Source organism: Armigeres subalbatus, unplaced genomic scaffold, assembly GCF_024139115.2.
Source record: "Armigeres subalbatus isolate Guangzhou_Male unplaced genomic scaffold, GZ_Asu_2 Contig976, whole genome shotgun sequence".
NCBI classification, from domain to species: domain Eukaryota; kingdom Metazoa; phylum Arthropoda; class Insecta; order Diptera; family Culicidae; genus Armigeres; species Armigeres subalbatus.
The window spans coordinates 1-14140 of NW_026943784.1; the positions used below are offsets into that span (position 1 = coordinate 1).

A 14140-nucleotide genomic window follows, 5' to 3' on the forward strand; every position below is an offset into this window, starting at 1 on the left:
GGCGGTAATTTTAAAATGTCCGTAAAAATTTAAAACGTATTCTATTTTTTTTAACCATTTCATTTATTTAGTAGGCTCAGTCGAGTGTGACACTTTGCGGAGCAACAATTCTTAAGTATGATATCTTTATAATTTTATCATCATTAACAGTTAGTAGGGAAGGGATATAGACCATAATACTCGTGGTGGCTCAAGGTTATAATTAACTTAAATCAGGATGGACGGGGTAAGGATTTGGGTTTAGGTTATTCCAGCTGCTCATCCGGGCGTTTGCGTTGAAAACGGTTTTGCATGACATCGTGCTCGATTTTGATCCAGCAGGGAGCATCTTCCGGGCTTCGTGGTACACGGAACAGAAAAACAGAATCGAACAAGAGAAAAAAACTGAGAAAGAGATAAACACGGGCGTTAGACTTTGATATCAGCCGATAAACGTATTCTAATTAAAAACTAATCAATGTAAATTGCGATAAAAGCTACATTTAGAACACATTATTCCGAAAAAAAAAATCCGTATAATGCACTCAAAATATAGTTTTGCTTTTCTCTCGCACTTTTCATTGATTAGTTTTAAATTTTTTACGATCATTTTAAAATGACCGCCGTATACTTTGCCATGAACGATTTTGTTGTTTCTCACCATCGCATGTCTTATTCTTTTTGCCTTTCTCGTATACTAAGTATACGTAAAGGCTATAAGATCACTCCAAAACCAAACTTTTGATAGAAGGCTCGGAGACCCATAGTGTTATATACCAATCGACTCAGCTCGACGAATTGAGGTGATGTCTGTTTGTGTGTATGTATGTATGTGTGTGTGTGTGTGTATGTGTGTATGTGTACAAATTTTGTAGACACACTTTTTGGAACTTAGCATTACCCGATTTACTCGCAACAAGTTGCATTCGACGGGGAATGCGGTCCCATTGTTTGCTATTGAAAATTGGCCTGATCGGACATTGCATTTCGGAATTATTGAAAAATCATTGATTTTTCCCAAGGGTCCCCCCTTGAAAAAAAAAATTCAAAATCGAAATTTTTTTTTTCAAGGATGGTGGAAATGCATAGTAATTAATGCAAAAACATGCTAAATGATAGAAAATATGCGATCTATTCCCCTAAAGTGCTTTTTTGACCTTTCCTATGTGATTTTTAAGTACATTTTACGATGCACGAGAAAGGCATCATCGCCGCTAGGTGGATTAATCTGGGTTTTTCCTTTCGAATTCGTCAATAGAGAACGAGAAAATTATTTAGCTCTTTTTTAGTGGAATGTTTTCACTGTCATAAGACGAGTTTAGTACAATTCCATTTAATTCCACCACCTCGACGGCCTTACAGTTGAAATCGAAATACGTATATGTAGATGTAATACGAGGTGGTGAAACTAAATGAAATTGTACTAAACTCGTCTTATGACAGTATAGAGGACGATTGTCGCTGCAATTCCATTTGTTCTCGTTCACAAAAAAGATATCTCAGTTACAAGATAAAGATTGTCGCTGTCGTCGCTGTCCGGAACATCTTTTGCTGGCGAGGATAGGATGCTAAATGTCAATGAAGGAAAACTAAATACGATTTGACAGTTCGGTACCCAACATGTTTCGGACAGCAGAATAAAAGGAACCGAAGCGACAATCTTTATCTTGTAACTAAAATATCTTTTGTTCCCAAACATGTTGGGTACACTAGAGTCCTATAAGAAGAGTACCGCCATGTGTAACGTTTGACAGGTCTTCTGCTCGTTTGGAACCTGCATTTGTATGGAACTCACTCTAAGGTACACATCTGTCAAAACGTACTGATTTTTCCTTCGTAGACATTTAGCGCCCTATCCTCACCAGTGATGACAGCGACAGTCTTCCTCTATAGTTTATTATTGTACTGCTCATTTAAAACTCGCGAGGTTCTGAAAGCAATTCTTCTTAGGATTTCGGGATTATGCAACCACCAACTGATTACCTACTTCATATTTCTAAAATTTTGGGACAATATTTTTCTGACACGTTTGTAAGGGGATAATTTATTCTACTTACTTCGCGGTGGTACTTGATAAACATACCGAGAATCTGAAGCGAAGTTCTGGATTGCATAGAGATTTCTTTATTCCAGGGAGAGAGGGGTGTTGTGTCACCCACACCATGAATGTATAAAAATGTATATACCTGTAAAATGATAATACTTTGTTACGAACGTCAAACAGACGATAACCGAAAAACCTCGTGCTTCCGAGGTTGGAAACGAATAAATCATCGTTCTCTTCTATCTGGACCGTCAACCAGTCAGCACCTGTCTTCTCATTTCTCTTAACCTGGCGACGAGGAAAAAACCTTTTTACAGTTATACAGTGTGTGAACAGTGAAACCTTCAAAAGTAAAACCCAAATCTTGTGCAGTGGGACGGATACGTTTTTTTTCGGCTACAACGGCAACAGATAAACGGTTTTGCAGTGCAAAAGTTTTGGTTACGACGACAAGTGCCTAGTGAAGCAAGTACGGTTGCTATCGATAAAAAAAAACGGACTGCATTTTGGCGCGTATGGTGTGTGCGGAATTTTCTCCCACAACGAAGGCCACGAAACAGCACGCCGGGAGCAGCCTACAACCACGGGAAAAGGCATACGGCGAAGCTTTGCAGATAGCGTTCGAGCATTTTTTTTCTTGCTACGAGTCGCAGCCAGCGGCGGCATTTAAAACGTCGGACAACGAGGACGGTGGTAATAAACTATCCGCCTAATTGGCCGCTACAAACGCCGGAAAATCCAGACGAAGGTGGCGAATTTCGTTATCACCATTAATTTGCGGAGGAAAACAGCAATTTCGTCGAAAGGTCGGTATTCGCAGGTAAATTATTGTTGTAAAAAAAACCGTTTTGCGGAGTGGGAAACTCCACGTGGTTTTTTTTTGGTTGCATAGTGTCTATTGTTTGCAAAACAAAAGGATAAAGAATCCTTAGTGAATAATATCATTTGTTCTCCTTTATCACAGGATTGAGCATTAATTCTATTCAAAGAATTCTAAGAGTGTTTTCTTTTAATCCCTTAGATCTCAGGAAGTGTTTGTGCCACCTAGGAAGGTTTTAAAGTAGTTCGAATAGTACGGCTTCGGGTCGTTTTCCGGAAGACCACATAGGGTAACTGCGACAATTGTCGACACGGGCAAAGGCCTTAGGCGAGAGCCAATCGTTTCTGTACGGGTAAGTCGTTTTGATCTTTTATTCTTTTGCGAACCTACAACTGAAGATTTTTCTGGACCTTTTGTTCTTTTTATTTCTATTCTAAAGAATTGAACATGTATGGAAATCAGATTCCAAGTGGCATGGCTTCTAGTATTGAGCCATACCGCAAGGGAACTTCCTTTTCAGACTGTGTTGACCGTCTGCAGTTTTCTTTTGAGGCAAATGAATTGTCAGAAGTACAAAAAAAGTCGCATTTCATGAATTTGTGTGGACCTTATGTCTATTCCCAATTGAAGTTAGTTTTTCAGCAGGGAACATTAGCGACAGTTGATTACGCTGAAATTGTAAATAAGTTGAAACAAAGGTTCGACAAAACCGAACCAGATTTAGTTCAGCGATTCCGCTTTAGTCATCGCGTCCAACAACCAGATGAGTCAGCCGAGGATTTCGTCTTGGCGGTAAAACTCCAAGCGGAATTCTGCGGTTTTATGGATTTAAGAACATTGCTATTCAAGATAGAATTCTGCATGGACTTAGAGATGAGGCATTGAAGCAAAGGCTTCTGAATGAGGAAAACTTAACCCTTGAATCTATGGACAAATTCATTACAACATGGAATATAGCAAAAGACAATGCGAAAACGATTAACACGGGGTTTCCTCAGGGTTCTCGGATAAATCAACTGCTTCAAGTTTATAATACAGCAAGGGATAGTCCGGTGGGAACACCGGAGCGGCCGACTCAAGTTCGGATACCAGTTAGGGAAAGATTAGGTTTCCAGCCCTACAGACAAAAACAACCGGAATACACAACCATTCAATAACATGAGACGTACCCAAGATTACAACAATCATGCACAAAAGACAGCTAGATTCAATTACCGAAACAATGACAGACGTAGGACAGACTATTCTAGTATGACGTGCGACTTTTGTGGGGTCAAGGGACACATAAAAAGGAAATGCTTTAGGCTAAAAAACATGAAAAGGGATGCGGTAAAGTTCGTGGATGTTGCGAAACCGGGTACGAGCGCTGAGAAAGACCTGAGCACCTTGATGGGTAGAATGTCGACGATTCCGGGGACTGACGATTGACAGCGATGATGCTGAATGGAATTCAGGTGATTTGCAGTGTATGTGTGTTGCGTCTCTTAATAGAATAAATGAACCATGTCTTATAAATGTCTCAATTGATCATCGTTTGGTACAAATTGAGGTTAATTGTGGTTCTAGTGTAACCGTTATGGGAAAACCTCAATATTTTTCGTTATTCAAAAAGCCTTTAACTATGAGTGATAGGCAACTACTAGTTGTCAATGGGTCAAAACTAAAAATTGAAAGGGAAACAAATGCTTTAGTGAGTTTAAATGGATTGAAAATGAATTTGAATCTATTGATTTTAAATACTGACTTTAAATTTATTCCCTTTATTTGGCCGAAATTGGCTTGATGTTTTCTTTCCTCGATGGAGGAACAATTTTCTTAGTGATCAAATGGTGAATAGGGTAGATTCAGCGAACAAAGAGTGTATTTTGGGGAAATTCAAAGCAAATTTGCGAAAGTGTTTATGAAAAATTTTCAACGCCCATTAAAAATTTTGAGGCTGATTTGGTGTTAAAAAGTGATGTTCCTATTTTTAAAAGGGCCTATGATGTACCCTATCGGTTGAGGGAAAAGTCCTGGATTATTTGACAAAATTAGAAAAAGAAAATTCGATTACACCGGTGTAGAGTCTCGCCAACAGAAACTTTCGGTTCACTTTCGGAGCGGTAATAAAAAGCGATTTATTCACTGGGAACTATTTTATTCACGACTAGCCTCAACAGCAGTTGAAACGATTATCCTCGAACCACGCCAGCGAATTCTTCATACTCCCTCAATTCTCTCTACATTCACTCTATCTCCCTCTTGTCAATCCTTCCCATCTAGGGGCTATGCAATGCCATTTTAATAATAGGGTTGGTCATTATATTTCATCAACTCTACATCCCTTTTCCACCCTAAAAAAAATTCTAGCCTTCTTCCTAACCTGACCATCAATTATGAATTATATCTAGCAGGTAGTTTCTTCTCGCGTTTAGGACGTTTTGCCATGTTGTACCGTTTCATCTGATCCTCGGTCTGATCTAGTGATCTCTTAATCGCTTCTGCATTTCCATCCGTTCCCGACAGTCCTCCACTCGCTTCATCTTGAACTGCTTCTGGTGCATCCGAGTACCGGGTACGCTCTGTGGAATTTTCAATGTTATAGTAAGAAACAAAAAATTAAATTTCTATAAATCAATTCTTGTAGTTAATGCTATTAAACCTTGAAGTAATGTTGAATGTTAAACATTTTGAACATATTGAAATTCCATTATCTAATTCACAACTATGTAACCACGAATAAAACAAATTTATAAAAATATTTTTTTTTTAAATTTTATGATGTGCTCAACGCATTTTCGACCAAATGAACCTACACCCCTGTGTTTTCGATCAAGTTTACTGTTGACCTAGGATCTGTTGTCCTAATCGAATGGAACCATCCCTGTCTTTTCTTTTCGATAGTTTTCGATAACTTCGCTCAAGTACTGTTTTTTTGCTATTATTTAGTGTTTCCTTTTTTTTCGCAATTTTAAAAGTAATTTCTCGTCTTAAAGTGCCAATGTTTTGCCGACAACTATAAGAAACAACCGTTGTGAAGAATCACGGGTGAATCCCAACGATGTATCTGCTCATAGACGATCATCTGGCTAGAAAAATAACATGCCGCGGCGAGAGGACAGCGAAGCAGCATGAAAGCGACTAGGGTGCTGCCTTATTTCGTCACGGCCACAGCACATCGCATCTTTAAGCCGAAAGACGTCGTCAGCTCCACCAAATTAACATGTCTATATACTATAGACATCGCAACTCGAAATCGAAAACCAGTAGAAGGCTCAGAATACTGCGAAATCTATTGCCCTGCCAAAATAAATACGATGGGACAACAATGGTAAGAAACCCTTTTGCAATTTTACTAATAGGCACTTGCGAGAACATCCTTGCTATCGCAAATTATGATCTTTAAAGATATACCTACCAACCTAGCGTAAACTATTTCTTTAGACGACAATGTAAATGAAATATAATATTTAAAATCGTAGGTACTTACGGTATATTACGGAAGTGTTGCTTTCTGTTCCTTCGGCGGGTGACCATTTCTTAAGATGAGACACTGGTCGACGGTAAATTACACCTTCTTCGTTCGTGACGATAACATCATTCCCATTCTTCTTGACCACTTTAAACTTTTCCAGTTTAAACTTCGGCTCTAGTTTTCCAGTTTCGTAGTTTCGCAGTAAGACTTCATCTCCAACATCAATATCCGATGCTTTGGCATGTCTACGCTGGTCCGCATATCTCTTTCCTTGCATCTTTCTAATCGCATCCTTATCACGAGTTTCCTCGTCTCGCTGCCAATGAGATTCTGTCCTAAGTGATGGCAGCAGATCCTTAACTGGCCTGCCGGTCAACAATTCCATCGGAGCTTTTCCTGTCACGGAATGAGGCGTTGTGTTATATGCGTAAACATAATCTCGCACGGCTGTACGCCAATCTGCATTTATTGCCTTTGCGATACGAAGGGTGCGCAATATACCCTGATTTTGCCTCTCCACTAACCCATTCATTTGGGGCCAATATGGAATAGTACGAATAAGTCGAATGTTCTTATCTGTACAGTATTTTGAAAATTCCTCGCTTGAAAACGGTGGACCGTTGTCACTTCGGATCGTTTCTGGGTACGTATGTTCCAGGAAAATAGCTTCCAGAGCATCGATTGTTTTTGCGGCGTTAGTTCCTTTCATTTCAGTAACCCTAAGGAAACGGCTGTAGTAATCGACTGTAACAAGAAATGTTGCGCACTCCTTAGCCGAGAAGAAATCAATTGCAATTTCTTGCCATGCTCGTTCCGGCATTTGTTTACGCATCATAGGTTCTGGTGGACCCTGTGAGCTTACCGCTGCACATCCGGCGCATTCTTGAATGTAATCTCCAACATCGCGATCCATATATGGCCACCATACCTTTTCACGCAAGGTACGCCGCATAGTTACAACTCCAGGATGCCCCCGGTGTGCTATTTCCAAAGCTCTTCGTCTTAAAACTGATGGCAAAATTATCCTTTCGTCTCTGACTATAATTCCGTCAATGATACCCAACTCGTTCGAAAATGCTTGGTAGCGAAAAAGGTCTGAAGACCAGTCTTGGGTATGTATTGCTTTCATGACTGCTTTGAGAACCTGGTCCTTGTTAGTTTCGATTTGAATTTCCTGTAGAGAAATTGCAGCTGGACCATCACCAACTGCACACAAATAATGCTCCGTTGCTTCGTCAAAGGGTGTATCGAATATTGTATCGGTTTGTATGCTTAACCTGGAGAGAACATCAGAAATGTTGGATGAACCAGGAATATGTTTCACTCGGAAATCATAAGGCTGGAGTCGCAACGCCCATCCTTCAGCTCTCGAACAAGCACGCTTTCCTTGCTGATGCTTTCCTCCGTAGATGTACTCAAGAGTTTTGTGGTCAGTAAATATTGTAAAATGGGTTCCAAACAAATACGGGTAGAATTTCTCGACAGCCTGATACGACCGCCAACGCTTCGCGTTGGGTTTGGGGGTACACCCTTTCTGTTTTTGTCAATCCTTTTGAAGCAAAGCTTATAATTCTTGGAGTCTGTTCGCTATTCCGTTGTGTGAGTACTGCTCCTAGGCCCACTGGTGATGCATCTACATACAGTTCTGTCTTATCCTTTGGGTCGAAAAATCCAAGTTGGTGAACAGTGTTCGATAGCTCATTCCGAAGATCATTAAAAGCGTTCTGCTGATCTACTCCAAAAACTTCAACATCCCCTCTAATGTATTTACGAAGTGCTTCTGATCTTGTTGACAGGTGTGGGATGAACTGTCCGACAAAATTCGCAAGACCCAAGAAACTCCGAGTCTCTTCTTTAGATTCTGGTCTTCTAAAGTTTCGAATAGCCGAGATCTTTTCATCCGATGGGGATATACCTGCTGCGCTGACTTTGAAGCCCAAAATCTCAAGCTCAGTCACTCCCATCAAACATTTGGCTTCATTCAACGTAGCATTATTCGTTTTCAGCACGGCCAGTACTTGTTGCAGACGAGCATCATGTTCTATTTGAGTTCTTCCGGCTACCACAACGTCATCGATATACACCACAACACCTTCAATTCCAGCTAACATCTCGGACATTACCCGCTGGAAAATCTCCGGGGCACAATTAATTCCAAACATTAATCGTTTGAATCTCATAAGCCCCCTGCTTGTCATAAAAGTGGTAATTCCTCGCGATTCTGGGTGAAGTTCAATGTGGTAGTATGCTGATGTAATGTCTAATTTCGAAAATACGGTCGATCCTCTGAGCTTATTCAAAGAGTATCAATCATAGGAGTGGATAATGCTCACGCTGTATCGCTTCATTTGGGTACTTCATGTTGATACATAATCTAATATCATCTTTCCCTTAGGCACAACAACCATGGGCGATATCCATTCCGGTGGTCCCACGACTGGTTCTATTACATCACTGTTCAACATTTCTTGTATTTTCTGATCCACCTTTTCTTCCATTGCAGCAGGTATTCTCAAGTATGATATTTTTCGCGGAGGTACTCGATCATCGATTGACAATTTTACTTCAACATTGGGGAACTTCGGAAAAGCCTCACTTTTCAGCTCTATGTTTTGGACATCGAGACCAACTTTTAAAACCTTCAGGTCCTCTGCCGTTCTTTTACTCAGGAGAGACTTCTTCGACCTTCGATAACGAAAAATTCGGCATAACTCTTTTGGCTTGGATTCATTTACTGAGATCCATGCCTCAAAAATGGTCAAAACGCGAAGGCCCCTTGAGTAGCATAAGGTAGAATTTTTCGATCACAATGGAATCTTTTCTTGAAAAGTGTCGCATTTGTATCGATAAGCTCTTTCCAAACCTGTTCAGTAACAGTATTTATCGCAGCTCCCGAGTCAATCAGGAAAATCACAGGATGCTGATCAATCATGCATGTAATACATCCATCGCTTTTTCGGTTTATCTAAGCAAACGAGAAAATTTAAAGAGTAGGTTGCATTATTTTATTCAATATTTTCGAGACACTACAATCCCTCAATGTAATCTTCGTTCAGTAATTAGTAAATAAATCGAGAGCATTTCAAACAAATTCACACAGAAAAGATGAAAAAAGAAAAGATTAAAAAGTAAGATTATTCTACCTTCATAGAATCTTCCGATGCCTGGGGATGATGCAAAGGGTTCTCGTCGCGGTCGTCATATCGGAGAGCATTAGCTTCACCTTCGGTACGCTTCCAAGTGTTGCGGGCCTTGAATTGTTGCTTTCGGACTGCTCTGCACTTTCTGGCAAAATGACCAGTACGGCCGCAATTGTTGCATTTCGAGTTCCGGGCAATGCAGCTTGTTGAATCTCTGTTATGTTTCCACGAGCCGCAACGGTCGCATTCCAGTCGATTACGGTTTCCATCATTCCATGACTTTTCGCGCTTGTATGTTGGTGTTCTGGAAGATCTCTCTCTTGGTTGATACTTTCTGTTCCATACTTGCTTTATTGCGGATACACTAGCTGATTCAGCCTCTACCTTAAATGGATGTGATTTCTCCTTCTGCTTCATCAGAAGTTCACGATTAACTGAGTAGTTTGTCAGTTCATCAAGGTCCATCACATTTTCCAGTCCCTTATCCCTGACCCTGTCATCTCGAGCTCCCATCGTTACTTGCTGCAGCATCTCTTTCTCCTCACGGTCTCGAAAATCACACCGGGCAGCCTGTGTACGGAGCTTGAGAATGAAGTTGTTGAAGGATTCTTCAGAAGATTGTTTCAAAGACCGAAAAACTTCCAGCTCCACTCGCTCATTGCGCTTTGCAACAAAAAAGTTATTTAAGCCGTTTAACAGCGTTATCGTATTCTGGTGTCTCCCTGAGGTGCAAGTGGCACTTTCGCTGGTTGTGGATGGATCTCATCATGCAAGACTGGCCCTTAGATTGAAGTAAATCCTCTGAAGGCCACGACCACCGCGCGCCAGCATGAGAACCAATCTTTGGTGCTGTGAGTCAACCTGCTTCAACTCCAGCAAAAGCTCGAAGGCCCTAAGCCACTCCTCCCATTCTCGGCGGAGATCCGAGGTATCAACCGCGTCGTTGAATGGTGCTAGCGGGCAACTTTTGTCGTAGTCCATCTGAAAATCATTCGAGTAATTTAATTCACAAGTTTATCATCATCATTATTGGTGATTTATTAAAATAATCATGACCCATACACTTTATGTGTATGTTATATTATTCATGCCTACATTTACAACCTCAAAATTATTTTAAATAGAATAATGAAATTTTAAATGTTATTTAAAGCATCTCATTCAATCATTTGATTTCCTTTTTCTGTGCGCTTCACTCTTCAGCTGGTCTCACATCTTTTCCTCTTATGTGCGCTTCGATCTTCAGTCGGTCTCGCATCTTTTTTCCTCTTATGTGCGCTTCGCTCTTCAGTCGGTCTCGCATCTTTTAGTGTGCTTTTCTGCCTGGGTCTGGGAAACTTTTTTTTTCTTTCTTTTTTTTTTTTTTTTTGTGCGCTTCGGATTTTGACCGGCCTCGCATCTTTTCTTTGTATTTTGCCACAATTTTTTTTTTTTTTAGCAGACGCACTAGGTCTTAAACTTTTCATTTCGTTTTTTTTTCTTTGTTTTGTGTAGCGGTCTTCAACCAATTATGCCTACTTCGTTTACACATTATATTGAACGTTAAGAAAGAGTGAGTCGAATAGTTTAAACATGAACGGAATGTTCGCTCCGCCATTTTGTATTGCAACCACGTTATTCAATTATTTGTATCAATTTTTTTTATCACAACACAATTTCACTTCACTTCATAGCTTTTTGTAGATTGATACACAATTTAACCACGTTTATACTATTACGTTTCAATAATCAATCATTTTTTTTTTTTTTTTTAATCAAATGTAAAAGATTTAGACGAACTTACCTTGCAAAAAAAAATCCGTTCGGCTGCGCCAAATTGTAGAGTCTCGCCAACAGAAACTTTCGGTTCACTTTCGGAGCGGTAATAAAAAGCGATTAATTCACTGGGAACTATTTTATTCACGACTAGCCTCAACAGCAGTTGAAACGATTATCCTCGAACCACGCCAGCGAATTCTTCATACTCCCTCAATTCTCTCTACAACCGGTAAAGACTAGTGAATGGGCATCACCAGTTGTTGTAGTTATGAAAAAGAATAATGAAATAAGACTCGTAATTGACTGTAAAGTTTCTATAAATAAAGTTTTAATACCAAATACTTACCCTTTACCTTTAGCAGCCGACTTGTTCGCTAAATTGGCAAATTGCAAAGTTTTTTGTACGCTAGATCTGGAGGGAGCTTATACACAGCTAGCATTGACTGAACGTTCTAAGAAATTTATGGTGATTAACACAATCAAGGGGTTGTTCACATATAATCGTTTACCTCAGGGGGCTTCCTCAAGTGCATCGATCTTCCAACAGGTTATGGATCAAATTTTAGAAGGGATTAAAAATGTTTATGTTTATCTTGATGATGTACTCATAGCAGGTGAAAACTTGGAGACTTGTCGTGAAAAATTGTTTCTTGTTTTGGAAAGACTCGCAAATGCAAATATTAAAGTAAATGTTGAGAAATGCAATTTTTGTGTCAGAATTGACATATTTGGGCCATATTCTCAGCGAAAACGGGTTACTACCTAGTCCAGACAAAATTTCAACCATACAAAGAGCAAAGGTTCCTAGAAATGTGACTGAGCTAAAGTCATATTTAGGCTTGATCAACTACTACAATCGTTTCGTGCCCCATATGTCTATCAAGTTATTCCATTTGTATAAACTATTGAAGAAAAATACTAAATTTGTTTGGGACGGTAATTGTGAAAAAGCGTTCCAAGAAAGCAAAAACGCACTGGTTAATACCAGTTTTTTAGAATTTTATGATCCATCAAAAGACATTGTAGTAGTAACAGACGCTTCAGGCTATGGCCTAGGAGGAGTGATTGCACATGTGATAGAAGGCATCGAAAAGCCTATTAGTTTTACTTCTTTTACGTTAAATGACGCGCAGAAAGGTTACCCAATTCTTCATTTGGAAGCTCTGGCTTTGGTTTGTTCGATTGAAAAATTCCACAAAGGTTCATAGCTTATACTGATCACAAATCATTGATAGGGATTTTCGGCAAAGAAGGGAAAAATTCCATATTTGTAACAAGACTCCAACGATACATACTTGAACTCTCGATTTACGATTTTGAATATAGACAGACCTTCTGCAAAAATGGGAAACGCGGATTTTTGTTCGAGATTCCCATTAGAGCAGAAGGTTCCTATTGAGTTAGATCATGAGTTTATAAAAAGTATAAACTTTGGTGATGAATTACCCATTGATTTTGCTTTGATTGCCAAATGGACAAAGGACGACGAGTTTTTACAACAACTTATGAAATATTTGCGTGATGGATGGCCAAAAAGTTGGATAAATGTCTTATGGACGTTTTTGCAAATCAAACTGATTTGGAAATTGTTGAAGGTGCGTTTTGTACCAGAACAGGGTGGTAATTCCACATAAAATGCAAAACGGAATTTTGAAGCTTTACACGCCAACCACGCAGGAATAGTTAAAATGAAACAATTGGCAAGAAGGCAAGTGTACTGGTTTGGCATTAATAAAGACATTGAAAAGTATGTATCGAATTGTGATGTATGTGGAAGTATGGTAATAGTACCAAAAACAAAAGTTTTATCCAACTGGAAACCTACAACAAGACCCTTCAGCCGAGTTCACATTGACTTCTTTTATTTTTCTCACCACACTTTTTTACTGATTGTTGATTCTTTCTCAAAGTGGTTGGAGGTAGAATGGATGAAGAAGGGCACGGATTGTGCAAAAGTGGTGAAGAAATTGGTAGCTTATTTTGCTAGATTTGGTTTACCAGACGTACTGGTATCAGACGGCGGTCCTCCATTCAATTCATATTCATTCACAACATTTCTTGAAAAGCAGGGATAAAAGTATTGAAAAGTCCAGCCTATAACCCCTCCAGTAATGGGCAGGCGGAACGGCTGGTGAGAACTGTTAAAACAGTATTGAAAAAGTTTTTATTAGAACCAGACTTGCAAGATGTTGATTTGGAGGATCAGATAAACTTATTTCTAATGAATTATAGAAATAATATTGTTTCGAGTGATGGGCAGCTTCCTCGGAGAAAATATTTCTTTTAAACTAAAAACGATTTTGGACCTTTTGAATCCAAAAAGGCTTATAGAAATTATTTACAAGTACCGCAGTCTCCAAATGATGTAAATGATGATAGAAATGTGTCTATTAAACCAAAAAATTGAATGACGGCTTAGACACACTGACCGAAGGAGATACTGTATGGTATCGAAATTGTCATCGCCATTTACCGAATAAATGGATTAAGGCAACGTTTCTCAAACGTTTTTCCATTAACACATTCCAGATAGCAATTGGAAGCGCTCTCACCATGGCCCACCGAAGTCAGCTTAGGTGCTACAGGGGCAAACTCCGCAGCCGAGACAAAACGTGGCTGGGAGTCGGTACGGGTAGTAGAGATGCTACGGTCGAAGAACGAACTGGAAATTGAAGAACGACACGAAGAGGACACCGAAGAAGTCAACGCTGGAAGCGGCTCTGATGATGAACCATTCAGGGATTCCCTATGGTTCCGGCAAAGGCCAGAAAGCGAAACGCGACTTTGGCGAACTTGCCGAACGTGTATCCACGGCGATCGAAGCGGATCCGTAAGCGAATCGAGGATCCAGATTTCATTTATTCGTAGTTAATAAGTTCGAAGTGAATTTTACAGTGAAGTGAATTATTTAAATGAATTTAGTTCTCAACGATTTTGTAAATTTG

General features: G+C 39.7%; 1 long non-coding RNA gene across 1 annotated transcript; it reads left to right on the forward strand.

The window, feature by feature from the left end:
- Nucleotides 1–2318: 2318 nt before the first annotated feature.
- LOC134204927 (uncharacterized) lies at nucleotides 2319–13777 on the forward strand. Its single transcript, XR_009978016.1, has 3 exons — nucleotides 2319–2829; nucleotides 3045–3195; nucleotides 13725–13777. It is a non-coding gene; the product is annotated as an uncharacterized LOC134204927 (long non-coding RNA).
- The last annotated feature ends 363 nt before the right edge of the window (nucleotides 13778–14140 follow it).